This window comes from Cervus canadensis, chromosome 10 (genome assembly GCF_019320065.1).
Source record: "Cervus canadensis isolate Bull #8, Minnesota chromosome 10, ASM1932006v1, whole genome shotgun sequence".
NCBI lineage: Eukaryota > Metazoa > Chordata > Mammalia > Artiodactyla > Cervidae > Cervus > Cervus canadensis.
The window spans coordinates 74,516,803-74,532,728 of record NC_057395.1 but is presented as its reverse complement, the minus strand read 5'-3'; the positions used below and the strand labels follow the sequence as shown (position 1 = coordinate 74,532,728).

General features: G+C 36.9%; 1 protein-coding gene across 6 annotated transcripts in view; it reads right to left on the bottom strand.

Moving 5' to 3' along the window:
- NCOA3 (nuclear receptor coactivator 3) overlaps positions 1-15,926 on the bottom strand; it is a 127,422-nt gene that overhangs the window by 57,560 nt on the left and 53,936 nt on the right. For 5 of the 6 annotated variants that reach the window (XM_043480023.1, XM_043480027.1, XM_043480025.1 and 2 more), the window contains exon 2: positions 9,282-9,366. The exons of the other annotated variant lie outside the window; for it this stretch is intronic. The gene's annotated coding sequence lies outside the window, so the exon portion shown is untranslated. The remainder of the gene's footprint in view (positions 1-9,281; positions 9,367-15,926) is intronic. 6 annotated transcript variants of the gene reach the window in all.

Sequence of the window (15,926 nt, the reverse complement as noted above, 5' to 3'; positions counted from 1 at the left end):
ATACAAAGAACAGATGAAAGTATAGAATTCAACTTTATTCCTTTTAATAAGAAAACAGGGAAGTAAAATAACTCACTCAAGGTCAAATATCTAGTAAGTGATGGAGCTAGAAATTAAACCCACGTCTTTCCAATATCAGAGCCCAAACCCTTAAATATTTCCATTCCTCCCCTTAAAAATCCCCGGAAACCTTAAAACTTATGACATCAAATACTCTACTCCTTTTTTCATGGAATCTCTGAGTTTAACTGCACCATTTATAGCTGTTCCAACAACAGGCTTTCAATAGAACTGGCCCATCTGAAGTCCTCAATGAGAAGTTACTATTTTCCAGCCACGTTCACTAGAATTTCCTACCAGTCTTTTTACAAAAAGAAAACAGTGAAGAAGTATGGCCTTTACCAGGCTGGTCATCACCAAGTACCATGGATTCTCAACCCATCCCTACGCACGTCACTTTAAAAAACAATTTTAAATATCTTCATCTTACTGACAGTTTCACCTCCTAATCTAATCATCATTCATTTACACTGAGTAGGGGAGGAGCAGTTCACTTAAACTGTTTGGTTTTTAAATAACAGTTGCTTTACAGATTTCCATGAGTTTAATTCATTTTAATTATAAAGCATAAAAAGCAGTTTATAATTAAAACTGTTATCTTTAAACTCTAGTAATTCAATATCAAACTAAATTGAAGGACAGAAACAAATACAGTTCTTACAACTTAGAACATCATTCATATGCAATACCTTTTCTAAATATCAAGATTCTCAGGACTTCTGCTAGAACTTTAGAAACTACAATATTATTAATAAAATATGATATGAAAGCATGTGATAACTATCCTGGCCTTGGCAGTATTTTCATTCCTCTATCCAACTATACAGTGTTTTAATTTTAACAAAGATGACATAAAAATCAGTTTCAGAAATCTACATGAAATACATCCATTAACTGAGGTTGTATTCAAAGAGTTTATTTCCAAGACCATGAATAATATCACAGCCTAAACTCCAGAAAGTCATGATGTTAGAATTTCTATAGTTAAAGTTGAATTTTTCTGTTAAATAACCAAAGGCTTACTTTCATTGCTGGAGTAATGTCATCTGTAAGTTTCTAAAGTATTACTGACTTCAGTGATACTTACATTTTTCTATTAAAAATCATTCTTAAGCCACAAATAAGAACTTACCTTCAATTTTCTGCAACTGTATAATGTTTAAGAAGTATCCTCTACCTCCTCAGCATGAATATTTAAAATGACTGCAACTTATTACAACATAAAGTTCACAAACTACAGAAAGGAAAGGTCTAAAGTTTGCAAAGAATCAAGATGTAAGTTGTAACTTCAGTTACATTACAAACTAGTTATACAACTTTGATAAATCCATTGGCTTAAGCCCTTTACAACGCTGGGTTGTAAGAACAAGGCTGAAACAGAAAAGTACTTTCTTATTGAGTATCATTCAGACTGGAGAAGAAATAAAGTAACTGAACTTAAAGTGTTATCAAAACTTGAAGAATGGAAGGAAAACAAATTGAAGACAAACGGAAAGGACAAGTGAGAAATAGCAAATGGTCTATCAAACATGTTAACTGGAGCCCCAGAAGTGAGACAGAAGCAAAAACAAAAACTTCAAGAAATAATGGCCAAAACTTCCCCAAACTTGATGAAAACACCGTCTACACACTGAAGTTCAGTTAATTCCAAGAAGAATAAATACAAAGAAAACCAAACCTAAGTATATCATAGTCCAAGTATTTAAATTCAAACATCAAGAGAAAATCTTGAAAGTAGTCACAAGAAAAAAAAGACCATAAGACCATATATACAGAGAAACAAAGATAAAAATTACCTTTTTAGAAACAATCAGACAACAGAACAAGATCTTTCAAGTGCTGAGTAACTGACATCGAATTTTATATACAGGGAATCCTTCAAAAATGAATGTGAAATAAACATTTTCACATAAGTAAAATCTGTGACAATTAGTCTCAAATACTTCAGGAACTAAAAGTACTCCTTCAGGCCAACAATTAAGAACATCAGATGAAAACTCCTGTCCATAATGATGAATGAAGGACATCCAAAATGTCTAACTGCCAAATCGGTGGCTCGGCTTTCCTCTGCTGTTTGCCTTGAAGTCTAAGATTCTCATGGAAAAGATTACATATCTTAATATTTTTATAAATAAAAGATAACAAATCTAGATATTTTATGAAATAAATTCTGGGTGACAGATTACTGACCTAAGGTAACTTACACAAGTTCACAACTGTACTGGAGGGAGAACTAAGTCAAAATTTCTAGGCCCCTTTATACACCTAAGTGGATGATGTCTTCAAAGCAGACTGCAAAAAAAAAAAAAAAGATTCAGCAAAACAGATTTACACAGGACTGAATGAACTAGTGAAGATTTTAACTGCAATTATTTGTTTTAAAATATTTTTGTTTAGTATTATGTTTTCCGATGGGTTCTATAAAGAAGCCCTTTTTTTTTTCTCTTCTATATCTAGCCCTCAATTTAATAAATTACACTTATGTACTCTAAAAGCATTCTATGTGGCACCTGATTCGATGTCCTCAAATTGCAGGGGAAAAAATAGAAACATAAAAACTGAGTCTCTCTACTTTTCATGTCAATAATATTAATTGCATAGGTTTGATAAAAATCTGTCAACCCATTTATCAGGATAATTGGATAATCAAGTCTGCATCTTGAATGTCATAACTGAGAATAATTCTCATTTAGTGAGGCATGACAAGCCCATCATTAACAAATAATGACTTCAGTTTATAAGTCAATACCTATAGGCCTGGTACCTATTCTTTGCTTATAGGGACCAGCATCAAAAGTAAGCCAGAGACTCAGTAAATCTGATGAACTGGGAGGAGAGACAATTCATTCATATTTATAGGTCCTGCAAATGAAATCTAGTAGACTTTGTTGAGACTGGTTTCCTAGTCTCAAGATACAAGAATAAAAGAGACTTTAGAAATGCAAGCCTATATTCCTTAGGAAAACTTCCAGAGAGAAATAAATCCTCTGGTCTCAGAAGCTGTTCAATAAAATACCCTCAGGGAGGTTCCCTGGCAGTCCAGTAGTTAAGACACCACATTTCCATGGCAGGAGACCTGGGTTCAATTCCTGGTGAGAGAGCTAAGACCCTGCATGCTGCACAGCACAGCCCCAAAAGTAAATAAAATAACAATCAAAGAAGTTTCTATGGTTAAACATATCTTTCTGCTCCTTTTGGCACAGCATGAGAAAAGCCCTTTTTTTTTTTTTTTTTTTTAAATTAACTCAAGAATCAACTGTGGGCTTCCAATTTAGGTCAAGAGAGAATAATGAGACTCATCCCAACACAAACTGAACAAACTATATTCAAATATCAGAGAACAAGCAGTGAGAAATTGTGGCCCCTGAGATCAGGAAAACAACTGGGCATGAGGGGAGAAGGAACAACATGAGAACGTGAGCCCTGCCTTCAGCCAGGCTTCCTTCTAGGAGGCAATTTTCCCAGATCACAACAGAGGGAGGAGAACTCCAACAGAGCCCAGCAATCTTGCAGAATGGACAAGATAATAGCGAGAATTCAGAATGGTCAAGCTGGATAGATACTACAGGGCAGTTTCTCAGAGAGACTGACAAGATTGCAGGGACTAACAAACATATCCTGAGATTTGTACCAAAATTCTAAAAGATTTAGATTACCCAGAGAAATCATGACAAAGAAGAAAAAGTTGAAACACTCACACCACCTACTTTCAAGCTTCACTATAAAGCTGCACTGGATTGATGGGCCTAAGGATTGATGAATCAATGGAACAGAATAAAGACCAGAAACAGATTCCGACTACATATATAAATGGCTTCCCAGGTGGCTCACTGGTAAAGAATCCGCCTGCCAGTGCAGAAGACACAGGTTCAATGCCTGGTTCGGGAAGTTCTGCTGCAGGAGAAAATGGCAACCTACTCATTATCCTTGCCTAGAAAATTCCTTGGACAGAAGAGCCTGGCAGGCTTCAGTCCATGAAGTAACAAAGAGTCAGACACAACTGAGCACACATGTGTACACACACACACACACACACACAATTAAAAAGCAACACAATGGAAAAAAGAGTCTTCAACAAATAGCCATGGAACAGAATGTCAATGTTTTTTAAAACGTATCCTCAATCCTTTCTTCACACCACACGCAAATATTAAATCAAAATGGATCACACACCTAAATATAAAGATAAAATTACATAACTTCTACAACAAAGGAGAAAAATCTTCATAAACTCATTAATAGGCAGAGATCTCTTCACACACTAAAAAACGATTACTCATAAGCCAAAACAAAAATTTATTTTATTCAAAATGCCTATATTCTCAAAAAAAAAAAATCAAGAATATGAAAAGGGAGACCAAAGACCAGAAGAAAATACTCTCAAAATATATCAGAAAAGAATTTGTACCCAGGAAAATTTAAGTCATACAATAAGAAAACAAACCACCCAATTTAAGAAATGCACAAAATTTGAACAGACGTTTCATAAAGAGATATAAGTGGAACTTGAACTCTCATAAACTGCAAGTGGAATATAAAATGGTACAGCCACTTTAGAAAACAGTTTCAATTTCTTATAAAGATAAGCACACACTTAACATAAGACAATTACACTCCTGGGTATTTACTCAAGAGGGAAAAAAATCCAAACAAAAACTTGCACTTAAATATTCCTAGAAGCTTTATTCATAGAAGCCAAAAATAGGAAGCCCAATGGAATACTACTCAGCAATAAAAATAAACTACTGATATACTCAATAATGTGGATGCAGCTAAAAAAACACTAAGTAGAACTTATACAATATGAGAGTGGGGAAATAGGCTCTCTCACACATTGCTGGTGTGAATTCATATGCTTATGGCATAATGCTTATGGAGTGTAATTAGACAACATCTAGCAAAAACTACATATACATTTACCCTCCAACCTAGTAATCTTACTTCTAAGAATTTATCCTGAAGGAAATATCCCCCCCAAGAATATGAAAATATATTTTTACAAGGTTATTCATTGCAGCATCATTTTAACTGCAAAATACTGGAAACAACCTAGGTAATACCCATACGTAGGAACCTGACTGAATAACCTACGGTATATGCACATAATGAAAACTATGCTGCTGCTGCTGCTGCTCAGTTGTGTCCAACTCATTGCCACTCTTTCGACTACAGCCTGCCAGGCTCCTCTATCCATGAGATTTTTCAGGCAAGAACACGAGTGGGTTGCCATTTCCTCCTCCAGGGGATCTTTCCAACCCAGTGATTGAACCTGCATCTCCTGCACTGCAAGTAGATTCTGTTACTGGTGAGCAATTGAGGAAGGAAAAAAAAAAAAATACATATATCTGCTTGTCATTACAAAAAGAAAATACAGGAGAACACTCTAGAAAACACTGAAGGTGGCTTCCTCTGAGAAATGGGGAAAATGAGGGTGGAAAAGATACAGAAGGGAATGTCTATCTTTTGTGTAATTTTGACCTTTGAAAACGTATTCATATTCTACATAATCAACATAAAACCAGAATCAGAATGAGGAGCATTTTAAAACAAACTGAAACTCAAGCACACAAATAAATAAACCTTATTTCATTTCAAACAAATATCACAATTACATCATGCAGCAAGTAAGGGTGGGAAACAAAAATGGGGAGGGAAGGGAAGGTAGAAGGAGGGAGGACTAATTCAAGTATTTTAAAAATATAGTATTTTACACCTGAAATTTACAGTGATTTACAGATTTACAGTGATTTACACTGTAAATCAACTAACCTCCAATAAAAATTTAAAAATAAAAAAATTTTAAATACAAACATGTAAGTCAAAAAAATGAATATAGGATTTCCTCTCAGTCCTGGGCAAAACTATATACAAATTCCCCACTCACTTTGTTTACTATAATTAAGTGGGCAAAGCAAATCTGAAATGATTTTAGATATATTATAGGATAGACCAAATAAGTAAATGTACTATGTTGGGAACCAAGGCTCTAGTGGTATAAAAATGGATATAAAAATATAAAGTAAGAGGTGCAAAGAAAAAACCCTGCAGATGTGGAGCGAAACTGGACATACTGACATAAACACATGATTTATAAACTACGTAGATGCATGTTGCTACGTACATGTGTACATGAACAAGTATGTTTATGTATGTACATGTCTAAACATGCATTGACTTCCTAGCTGTGTCCACTGAAGGGGTCAAGAAGAGAAGACAATCTAGGAGCAACAAGGACACCTACCAAGGATCTTGGTCTCTAAAACTATTTCCCACAAGGACACAGGAGCATGATGAAAAAGCTCCACTGGGAATGGAATGAGAAAATGACCATTTTGGAAGCATGATAGTAAAAAATTAGATCAGACAAGAATCATCAATGAATGCTAAATCTAGGGCAAACTGTGATGAGAATCATAGTATTGGCATTGTCTCCCCCATCACTGCTTAAAGAAGGGGGAGAAACTCTAACAGCAGAGAAAGCAGGCAACACACTGGCCAAGTGATCACAATTAACATCCCAATGAGGGACGGAAGACATCCTGTGCCTCCAGAAGGTGTACATCTTTCTCGATGTATCACATCACCTATGCAGTATCCTTGCCAAGAACACATAACCTCATTCTAATCCTGTTTCAAACAGAAAATGAAGAACATAAGGGAGGGGAAGGGTTGCAGTCTTCAAAAATGTCAATGTCATACCAGACAAAGAAGAGGCTGGGGAAATATTCCAGGAAAAAGGAGGCTAAAGAAAAATAGTAACTACATGTAGTACCTGAGCTGAGCTTAGACTCGCTTCTGTTACAAGAAGCAAGGGAAACTGCTGGGAGAGATTTTATTAGGTCAACTGACAAAACTGGAAGATGGACAACAGGTCTATATTAACATCCATTTATGAAGCTGATAACCATACAATGGTTATATGAGAGAATGACCCTATTCGTAGGAAATAAGCAGAAGTATTAAAGGAAAGAAGCACAGTCTATGTAACATAACCCTCAAATAATTCAAAAAAAAAGAGAGGAAAGAGTAAGAGCCCACATGAATGCAAATAATAAAACCAGAGAGTGAATCTAAGGATATCTAGATAATTCTTTATACTCTTATTTTTTTAACTTTGTGAACTAGAAATTTTCATATAAAGTTTTGTTTTTTAAGATAAATACTATGGAGATAGTTCTCTACTATGCTCAGAATATAATGGGTGTATACCATAATTAACTGAAGGATTTTATTGGGAAATAGCAAGAGCTGAAACTGGAGGCCTAAAGTATCAGATAAAGGACTGTTTCAAATGTAAGCGAGAGGACTTTGTATTTTTTTTTTTCCTGCAAGCCAGGGAAGAGTCATACAAAGCTCATAACAGAAAAGAGGCTTGATTAAAGGGATATACTGAAGAAAATTTTCCAGCAAATTTTCAAGTGGGTGACACAGTATAGATAAGAAGCAGTAAAGGGACATTTCAAACACAAGCATGAAATTACGGGGTCTTGGCCTAGGAAGCTAAGATTGGTAACAGAAAGTTCAACGAATAGAGGAGACATGAAAATAGAAAAGCAGATAAGGCTTGTTTACTAAAAATATCAAAGGGGGCAGAATTCAAAGATGACTCAGATTTCAAGCCCAGCAAACCAAGAGAATAATAATGTTACTAACAAAAAGAAATTTAACTACCTAAACAAGGCATAAGTGCTTCTATGGCTATCAGACAATTTTTCCATTCTCATTTTTCCTATTCTGATTCCATAACAAAAGTTAGGAAAGGAGTCAGTTGAAATGCTACACACCAGCACAAGCAATCTGAGGAAACTAGCCTCCGCAAGGTGAAATAGTCAAAATGGGTGGAGCTGATTCTGATTTTAAGTGCCATTAAAATATTCACACATAAGAAGAGGGCTGCTCAGATTGGGAGAAAATAATAGCAAATGAAGAAACAGACAAAGGATTAATCTCAAAAATATACAAGCAACTCTTGAAGCTCAATTCCAGAAAAATAAATGACCCAATCAAAAAATGGGCCAAAGAACTAAACAGACATTTCTCCAAAGAAGACATACAGATGGCTGACAAACACATGAAAAGATGCTCAACATCACTCATTATCAGAGAAATGCAAATCAAAACCACAATGAGGTACCATTACACGCCAGTCAGGATGGCTGCTATCCAAAAGTCTACAAGCAATAAATGCTGGAGAGGGTGTGGAGAAAAGGGAACCCTCTTACACTGTTGGTGGGAATGCAAACTAGTACAGCCGCTATGGAGAACAGTGTGGAGATTTCTTAAAAAACTGGAAATAGAACTGCCATATGACCCAGCAATCCCACTTCTGGGCATACACACTGAGGAAACCAGATCTGAAAGAGACACGTGCACCCCAATGTTCATCGCAGCACTGTTTATAATAGCCAGGACATGGAAGCAACCTAGATGCCCATCAGCAGATGAATGGATAAGGAAGCTGTGGTACATATACACCATGGAATATTACTCAGCCGTTAAAAAGAATTCATTTGAATCAGTTCTAATGAGATGGATGAAACTGGAGCCCATTATACAGAGTGAAGTAAGCCAGAAAGATAAAGACCATTACAGCATACTAACACATATATATGGAATTTAGAAAGATGTAATGACAACCCTATATGCAAAACAGAAAAAGAGACACAGAAATACAGAACAGACTTTTTGAACTCTGTGGGAGAAAGGTGAGGGTGGGATGTTGTCGAAAGAACAGCATGTATATTATCTATGGTGAAACAGATCCCCAGCCCAGGTGGGATGCATGAGACAAGTGCTCGGGCCTGGTGCACTGGGAAGACCCAGAGGAATCGGGTGGAGAGGGAGGTGGGAGGGGGGATCAGGATGGGGAATACGTGTAAATCTATGGCTGATTCACATCAATGTATGACAAAACCCACTGAAAAAAAAATAAATAAATAAAGGAAAAAATTAAAAAAAAAAAAAAAAGACGAAGAGGGCTGATGGCAGCATCTCATGTTAAACTGTAACATACTTCTTCCCTCTAAGTTTATATCTGTACACAGAATATACATATGTATTAACTTATTCCAAGACCCTTCATTCAACTAACAGTATCATTAAAGAGGACAACGTAACATATAAAACAAGCTTAAGACGAAATCATAAAATCACGAAGTGGGCAGCATCTTCAGAGGGTGAAGTCAGAAAATTACAAAGGATCCAAAGTAAAACTGAATTACCTGGCTAACCAGTCAAATGCTGTTCAAGTAGTTTATGTTTGTTTTTATTGGTCTCTGACTCCACTGTTCAGCAAGTATTTTGATCCTGAGGACAAAAACAAATAAAAAAAGGGTGTTGATTTTTATTGCCCTTTCTTAATATAAATATTATTATTAGTCACACACAAGTTAACTTTTCCCACCTTTCCCTTCCCTGGACATAAGAAACAAAACTAACAAAAAGTTATCAAGTACGAAGCCTCTTCCTAGGAATTTGAACTTGATGCCTTATGTTGCCATACTACTTCTGTTTAAAAAAAAAAAAATCAGGCAGGGCATACACAATACAATCCGTCACAGTTTGTAAACATAGATAATGCAAAGTAGTGATGAAGGAGACCAGCTCCAAGTTTTGAAGAGTGATGAAACCAGATGCGTAATCTGAACTTGGGATGTTCCCCCCAAGTCCAAAGGAAATGCTCAATAAATTAACAATTTAAAACAATATAAATATCCTATAAGAAGCTAATTAAATCTTCAAGTCCAAAAAAGATAAATACCCACCAGATAGATGGATAAAGCAACCAAAGAAAAGGGAGAAAGAAATTTAAAAAAAGTACTGGATATTTTCTTCCCCTCTAGGAAAGGGTACATCATTTCATTCACAAAAAAAAAAATAATAATTTTAAACAGGAGACAGGTAAATGAAGGACAGTTCTTCAAAATAAGCTTCAATAAATATGTGAACATATAGAACTGCAGACTCCTGCACTTGAGGAAATGTGGAGCAGGCTCTAGTGCAACAAAAAAGTGAGCCAACAGAAACATTCACTCTCACCTTAGGATTTTCCAAATGTGACAGAGCACACTCTGACTGCCACTAATTCTAGAGCTAAGCGCTTAAGTTAATAGCATTATTGCTGGAACTGGCAGGACTGTTGAGAAAGGATGGAAGGAAAAATGATATACCACAAGTTCCCAGTAACAAACACATCACATTCATGGCCAATCCACACAGTAGATGGGAAACAACCAACCACAATCTAGGTGCATGATGTGAAGGATCTGTTGCACTTTTGAAACTCAAATTAAAGATGAGAAACGGGGGGATGAGGGTTGAGGGCAGAACGATATCACATCATAACGTTGCTGACAAAGGGAGAAGAGGAAAATCTAGGTAATATATAAGTGGCATGCAATTAAAGTTATAAAAGGAACTCCTGTATCTAGTACTGTGTCTACTAATAATTACAGTAATCTCCAATTTATCACTGAGATAATGCCAAAAGTAAGCTAGTTCTTGGACTGCATCTTCCAATCCACAATAGTACATATAGGTTGTTAGCATAATGGTTAAAGAGCAGAAGCTTCAGAGCCCACAAGATCTAGAATCAGCCAACTCGCAGCTCTTTCACTTACTGGTCAGGTACTCCTGGGTCAATGTAAGACATCTTTGAGCCTTAGATTTCTCATCTTAAAATGGGTATCACAACTCATAAGGTTCTTGTGACAATTAAGTGAAAATGCTTAAATTACTTACTAGTACCTAGTATATACAAGCTCAATAAAGAAAAACAATTATTAGCCAAACAAGACTATCTGATACATAGTATAACAAGAGTTTCCAAGCACACTGCAATAAAAAACAAGAGAAAAGACAAACAACTTTGGTTTCTAAATGAATTGAGGTTCCCTGGTAGCTCAGCTGGTAAAGAATCCTACTGCAATGCAAAAGACCCCGGTTCAATTCCTGGATTGAGAAGATCTGCTGGAGAAGGGATAGGCTACCCGCTCCAGTATTCCTGGGCTTCCCTGGTGGCTCAGCTGGGAAAGAATCCACCTGCAATGTAGGAGACCTAGGTTCGATCCCTGGGTTGTGTAGATCCCCTGGAGAAGGGAAAAGGCTACCCACTCCAGTATTCTGACTCGGAGAATTCCAAGGACTGTACGTATAGTCCATGGGGTTGCAAAAAGTCAAGACATGACTGAGCAACTTTAATTCATTAATTCATTCAACTCAATGTTTTATAACTTGAATTTTTATATTCAATTTAACTAGAGGACAGTGGAGGGGGAAAAGGTAGGCAAAAGTACTGTAAAGAAAGTTCAAGGTTTTCTGGCCCCAGTTTTAAATCAAATTTCATCTCAGAAATGGTTTGTACTTCCCTGGCAGTCTAGTGGCTAAGAATCCACCTGCCAATGGAAGGAACATGGGTTCAATCCCTGGTCTGGGAAGATTCCACATGCCTCAGAGCAACTCGGCCAGTACACAACTCCTGAGCCCGAGCTCTAGAGCCCACGAGCCTCAAACAGAAGAGAAGCCGCAGGACTGAGAAGCTCGCACACCGCAAGCAGAGCCCCGCTGACCACAGCTAGAGAAAGCATGCACGCAGCAATGCATGCCAGTGCAGCCGAAAATAAACAAATGTAATTTTTAAAGAGAAATGGTTCTTTTGTTGTTGCTCCTTTTGATAGGTAAGGGGGAGTTCATGGGGTGACATTAGTACCTAGAGAACAAGACGGGTGGGCAGGAAAAGGCATTTGAGTCAGAATGTACCTAATGACTGATCCAGGGAACAAGCACTGCTGCCTAATGTGAAAAGCTGGTGAGAGCGCCTACAGTCATACTCAAGTATTGTACTGTCGATGAGAATTATCCAAAGGAGTACTGACACAGACAAGCTGTACCCCATAACCCCCAGAACATAAAGGAATACCATCTAAAAAGTTCTCCTCTCCCAGGAAGTGTGCAACTGGATTAGAGAGGCCCCCAAATAATCAGAGCAATGACTGGCCTGCCTACCAGCAAACTGAAAGGAGTACTATCTACCAAGATCCTGTCAAGTATGGAACCGCTGGGACACTGCAGTTGACTAGTCTAGAACCAAGGGTCTGCAAAGGCAACAGTCCGGGCAGTTTTCCTAGGACTGTATTTTTTGTTTGTTTGTTTAGTGGCCAAGTTGTGTCTGACTCTTTTTGCGAGCGCATGGTCTGTAGCCGACCACGTTCCTCTGTCTATGGGATTTCCCAGGCACTAATACTGGAATGTATTGTCACTTCCTTCTCCTAGGGATCTTCCTGACCCAGAGGTTGAATCCGTATATCCTGCATTGGCAGGTGGATTCTTTACCACTGAGCCACCTGGGAAGCCCCAATTTGTCTACTAGAATTAACATAAAGGTGACTGATGAGATCCACATTATCAAAACCTGCATCACTAGAAAGCTATTGGGGGCTTGGGGAGATCAAACTGAGCTTTGTTAATAAGAGCTAGTCTGAGAAGATGTGCCTCGAGGCCAGAACAAAGAATCAAACTGGGGGAGGGGAGCTGAGAGGAAAATCCAAACTACATAATGCTGATGCTGGGAAACACCAACTGGACAGAGAGGCCACTGAATATTATGAAGGTGTTTTTCTTTTGCTGTTGAGCACGGACGGGGGGGAGGACTCGACTATTAATCATATTGAGCTCACTCTTCTCTCCATGCTGCTGCAGGCAGGGCTCCCGGGGACTCCCTCCTCGGTTCCCTAAAATCACAGATGCAGGTGGGGAACCGCCATCTTTGGGAAAAGCCAGCTGTTGCCCACTCATCTTAAAAGCGATACACAATCAGTTTGTACACCAATTAAACGTCCTGTTTTTAAAGATTATGTAATATTGGCGCAAAGAACACTTTTTTTTGCAGCTGAGATTATTTATCAAACAATAAATATATCCTTTGTCAAAACTGTAACACCAGGTTTTACTTACAACAATCAACTACAACCAATCTAATGAAAGGGGAAAGAAAGGATCTAACTTTAATACCATAGGAAAGTTTTAAATTATATAAAAAGATGCTACTGTTTTTAAAGCTATATAAACTTCAGAGAAAAAAAGAATTTTCTCTTTAAAATTTATTAGTCCATTATTTCGTGTTCAAGTAAATAAGGAAAAATGTATTTGGTACCCAAGAGAATACTGGCAATACACTGATGACAAACTTTCAAAAATACCAGTCTTTCTGACAAGGGGAGTGGGAATTATTTCAAATTATAGCACATGCAGGCTTAGTAAAGTAAGGACAGGTTAAAAAAAAAAAAAAAACTTGACATGTATTACCACCCAGCCTATGATATATATTAGAAAAGACCAAATTGATTTATAACAACTTATTCTGAATAGTCATTTAATAAGTTATATGTTTAGTTCTATGTAGAATCAATCTGAAAATTTAAAAGAGGCAGTTAAAAAAGAAGCTTCAGTTTCAGAAAACCTAGGTTTCGGAAGTTCAGATTCATAACCTTGGGGAAGGCATTTAATTCACTTAAATGTTTGTTCTGTACCTATCAGATGACAGGTGCTGCACAGGACCTCAAAAGTAGAAGCAAAATATGGTTCCTGCTATTAATTAGGAAAGGAGTAGCAGATACAAATAGCCACTATAGTTTCTGAAATGAAAACTATGTTCACTCAGTAAGTATCTGCTGAGCATCAACCTGCTACACTCTGCCAGACACCAGGAATATAAGAAGGAACCAAAGATGAAGACAGAGAGTCTGATAACAGTGTTAAAGGCGAGAGGATAGCCCCGCCTTTTTCACAAGATTTCTGTGGTAACTGTAAAGCACTATTTACATGTAAATGTAAGACAAATCCAGAACCATTACCTCATCCAAGAAAAAGCAAAGGGGGGAGGGTTATTAACAAACTTTGAATGTACAGATAATTTCTGCAATTATTCTCCATAGTTATAATGAAATGCCAGTTGAGTTTCTTTATAACAAAAGACAAAGGCAAAGAAGAAAAAAAAAACTTTTGTAAAACGTTAGGCATTTGCGTAAAAATCATAAGAGACATAGGAAACATTAATGGGGTATATAAAGGTTGCTGAATATGAAAGCTATTTTTAACTCAACACATTCAGGAAATCGTGCCATATATTTTGCTTACACTATGATACTATCCACTGATGAACAATGACAGTAAATACGACCATTCTGCATTTTTTAAATTACCTTGAGATTAAAGAGAAAACTAAAAAATCCAGTTGGCAGACCAGTTTATTAACAAGCTCCCTATCTCTGGCTGAGTTGTAGCTAGTAATGACATGGTTGCTAAAACAGGCAAGAAGCCAGCCGCTTGCTGGTGCTTGTTCTGCTTCCCTCTCCCCACTCTCCTGGAAAAACCACATGCAGTGCTGCACGATCACACAAAATAAATACAGGAAAGGGGGTGGGAGGGGTTGGGTGGAGAGGTGAGCTGAAGCTCTGGGCTCCACCAGTGGAAGGCGTTCCACAAGAATTGCTACAGGGTCAAAAGTTTACAGTGGTTTCAATTTCACCTTTTAGCAGCCAATCAGGAAACAGGGACTGAACGCTGACCCTCAGGCTGCAAGTGAACATTAACTCATTGGCTACCAGGATTGTATGCGTTCCTTTCCTCGTAAGGCGTTCCTTTCTCCTTCTTAGTGGGGAATGGGGGACTTGGGAAGGTGGCAGCAGAGGCGGCGGCAAAGAACATTTTAAGTTCAAGGTGACAATTTTATTGAAGACCATGTATAAACAGGTATTTGAGTGGAGAAAAATGATCGAGTCATTTCCTTGAAATTCTCCTGTAGTATCTAACAAACCAATTATTAACGTTGGTATCGAGACAAAGTGAACTTAGGCAGGTTACAGATAGATTTATCTCCATGAGGCTGCAATTCTAAGAACAAGTTACAATACAATCACAGATAATGCTGATTATGTTTCCAGTAAATAATAACTCAGATGTTGAAGCCATTAAAGTATTTATCTAACCCCAATTTTTTATTTGCATAGGGTCTCTATCTCCTCTCCTAATCATTAATACACACACAACATGCCTATACTTTTCATACTGTACATCTACCAAAATGCAGGTACAGCTCCTAAGGTTTAAGCTTTCTTTTTCTGTATTTCTTTTCTAAAACAGTTCAGTACTCACAAGTGACTCCTATACAAAATAAACTCAAGAGTGAACCCCTTGGCAACAGATGCGACTGAGCTCCAAGTTTTGGTTTTTTTTTTAATGTAAATTTCTCCCAAATGTAGAAAACATTAGCAAACTAATCCATGAAATACTATTTTCTACATATAACACTGAACAAGGTTAAAATAAAGATCTCTACAACACAAACATTAACTATCCTACATTTAAAAACTAGATTTCTTTGACATGATAAAAGTGAGAGCTATATTAACTGCTCTATCATAATGACCAGTTAAATAGTAAAGAAACAGCTGTGTAAATTTGTAGTTAAAATATTTCTCATAAATATAACAGGTGGTCGAATTTTAGCAGTCTTGCTGACTTAATCTTCTGTTATATGTAGAAGTCCCTGTAGGTACTGCCACTACATAAGAAAACGATTCCATGCAGGATATTAGTTTTCTTATCCAAACCAACACAGTAAGGTCAGTCATTTCTGAACACCCAAACATAAACTGTATACAAAAGTATCTCTCCTAAAAAAAAAAAAAAAGTATCTCTCTTAATACATGTTTACTAAAGGGCACCAAAATAAATTCATAGTGTATAAATTTTCCACAATAATTTAATGTAGCTATATATTAAATATATAGCTTAATTTTTAATATTTTAATATACATAATATATTAAATATAAAACTAAATTGTATTTAATGTAGCTAAATAGTAAAT